The following is a 3,122-nucleotide window of genomic DNA, read 5'->3' as shown; positions in this document are numbered from 1 at the left end:
CAGAGATATGCGGTTCATGATGTGGGTTTAGAATATGACAACCGATTAAAAACATATTATCTTAGTTTCCCAGAACACATTAATCCGGATTTGTTTATGCCACTCAAGTCAGGAAAATCATAGAATTTAATGCATTTTAAATTTAATGGCCTGTAGCTGACGTTTTTTTTTCTCTCTGAAAGATGCAGCAGAGACATGTTGCAGAAGCTACAGGGGCTGTTACTTCCTTCGCACCTGATCTAAACCTCATCTCCCTGAAGTGGTCTCAGGTGCCTCATGCCAGGTGTTGTATGCAAACTGGTAAGGTGCCCATTCTCATTGAAAAATGTTTACACACATACGGCTCTTGAAAATGTTTACATATGTAGGACACCTTTATAATCTCATGGGGCCCTTTGCAGGGTTTTGAGTTTATCCTCATGCTTAGGATTGAAAAATAGAGCAACAGATTAGGCCAAGGTTTGAAAGATTTTGAAGATGGCTGCAGTATGCAACATTTACAAAATGCATAGCAACTACCTGTCAAAACTGCTCCCCGCCTTTACCTCTGAGAAAGACAGGGCAGATGGGAGATTAGTTTAGTTTAGAGATACAGTGTGAAAACAGGTCCTTCGGCCCACTGAGCAGTGATCACCTCATTCTAGCTATACCATACACACTAGGGACAATTTACCAAAGCAAATTAACCTACTAACCTGCACTTCTTTGGAATGTGGAAGGAAACTGGAGTACCCAGAGAAAACCACATGGTCACAGGGAGAACGTGCAAACTCTGTACAGACAGCACCCGTGGTCAGGATCGAACCAGGGTCTCTGGTGATGTAAGGCAGCTACTCTACCAATGCACCAATATGCTGCCCTTGTAGATCCTATAGATTTTCCACCAACTTGCACACTGTGCTATCTTTGAAATACATCTTCCCCTCATTGGATTTACTAGATTTAAATCCTGGACACCTGCAGTGTTTTAATACCTTCAGTTGTAGCTGTTCACAGGGAATCAATTCACCACCACTTTCTAAAGCAGATGCTTCCAAACTTGTTAATCCACGGCCAAAAATTGATCAGACATTTGGACTTACCTCCCATATCTTAACATAGCCTGATAAACAAATTGATTTGCAGAGAGATGTAGATGTAGCCCAGTCCATTACACACACCAGATTTCCCACCATTGACTCCATCTATACTTCACAATGGCTCGGCAAAGCAGCCAACATAATCAAAGATTTGTCTCAGCCCGGTCATTCCTCCTTTTCCCTTCTCCCACCCGAAAGAAAGTACAGAAGCATGAAAGCACGCACCACCAGATTCAGGAACAGCCTCTTCCCCTCCATTATCTATCAGGCTTCTAAACTTCCTTCTATCAGCTGGATTACTGTCTGATTCACCTCTACTGCATCGAGGACATTGGACTTTGTTCATGGAACTGATGCACTGCAATGCAGAGAACTGGATTCTGGATTCTGTATCTTTCCTTTGCTCTATCTATTGTACTTGAGTTTAACTTGATTGTATTCAGGTCTGGTAAATCGGATATGGTTGGATAGCATGTAAAACAAAGCTTTTCACTGTACCTCGCTACACGTGATAATAACAATCTAAACCTAGACCTAAAGATAATTTTGGCAAAATGATTGCCATTGTTCATGTCGGAACGTCTAAAGAAGGGTTCCAACCCGAAACTTCACCCATTCTTTTTCTCTGGTGATGCTGCCTGAACCGCTGTGTTATTTAAGAATGTTGGGTCTATCTTTGTGTATCAAAAGGTTCATTGGTTTTGGTTTTACTCATCATCTTTTATGTAGAAGCTTCAAGAAGATCATCAGAATAATTCTTGGTGCAGGTGGTCATTTGTTCTTCACCCTTCCCCCCAGTGAACAATTGGTGGAGAACTGAGCAGTGAAGAAAAACTAATGAAGGAAAATTTACATTATGAAGTGGTGACATAATTCACTATACCCAGCTGCTGTAAAATACTAATGATCTGTACATAAAACTACTTTTTTTTAGGTCTATGGACAAAGGTCTCTTTGCTTGACCTTTCATCTGTGATCCCTCTTTGTTGAAATGTATTCATTTCTTTGCTCATGATAATAATTTGTGAATGTCTTTTTGCATTTTATTGTGTAGATTCTGCAAGGTGCCCGTTGTTACCTTAGGCAGTGTTTTGAATGCTGCAGTCCCCTCCTCCATTCCATGTCCCACTTCTGCTGCGCAGTCGACAATGATCCCCATGTGATCTCATAAGTCTGAACTGTGTGGCATCACCTCATTATTTTACAGCAATGGCACACAATAACACACACAAACTTTCTGACCTCTGCTGACTATGCACTTTCCGTTTTTATTTTGACGCTTCTTGTGCATTATTTTCCCTTTCTGAGGATAATTGTGATGCTCTTCACCATGAGCATGAGACAGGAACAGCTTTTTCAACAACACCATTACACTGCTGAATTCGGTCCTATCGTTAGCTATCTTTAGAATCTCCCATTTGTATACAGTTATTTGCCTATGTACCAGTTTTAATTCATCCACAATCCACACATTGTTAACCAGTATTTTTAATTTTTATTGTATGCTTATTTTGTATTTTTATTTTTACTTCTACTATCTTGCACTATGACTATGACCAGACGCTAAACTGCATTTCGTTGTACCTATACTCGTATTTGTGCAATGACAATAAAGTTGAATTGAATTGAATTGAATTGAATTGAATATGGTTGACTTGTCAGTCCAGGACTCTCTCTCTCTCTCTGCTATAGCAACCTTTTTGATTTTCTCTCATTGAAAAACTGCAGACTCAAAAACTACATGGTGATGCAGGGGTAGAGCTGCTGCCTTACTGCACCACAGACCCAGGTTCGATCCTGACTACGGGTGCTGTCTGTACGGAGTCTGTACATTCTCCCTGTGACACCGTGGGTTTCTCTGGGTGCTCCAGTTTCCTCCCAAACTCCAAAGATGTGCAGGTTTGTAGGTTAATTGGCTTTGGTAAAATTGTAAATTGTAAATTTTCCCTGGTGTAGTGCTAGATTATTCACCCTCTGACTAAATAAATTTCTCCTCAACTCCTTCCCATAAGAACGTCCTTTAATTCTGAGCCTATGATCTCT

Source organism: Amblyraja radiata, chromosome 17, assembly GCF_010909765.2.
Source record: "Amblyraja radiata isolate CabotCenter1 chromosome 17, sAmbRad1.1.pri, whole genome shotgun sequence".
Taxonomy (NCBI): domain Eukaryota; kingdom Metazoa; phylum Chordata; class Chondrichthyes; order Rajiformes; family Rajidae; genus Amblyraja; species Amblyraja radiata.
Note: the sequence above shows the minus strand (reverse complement) of the source record.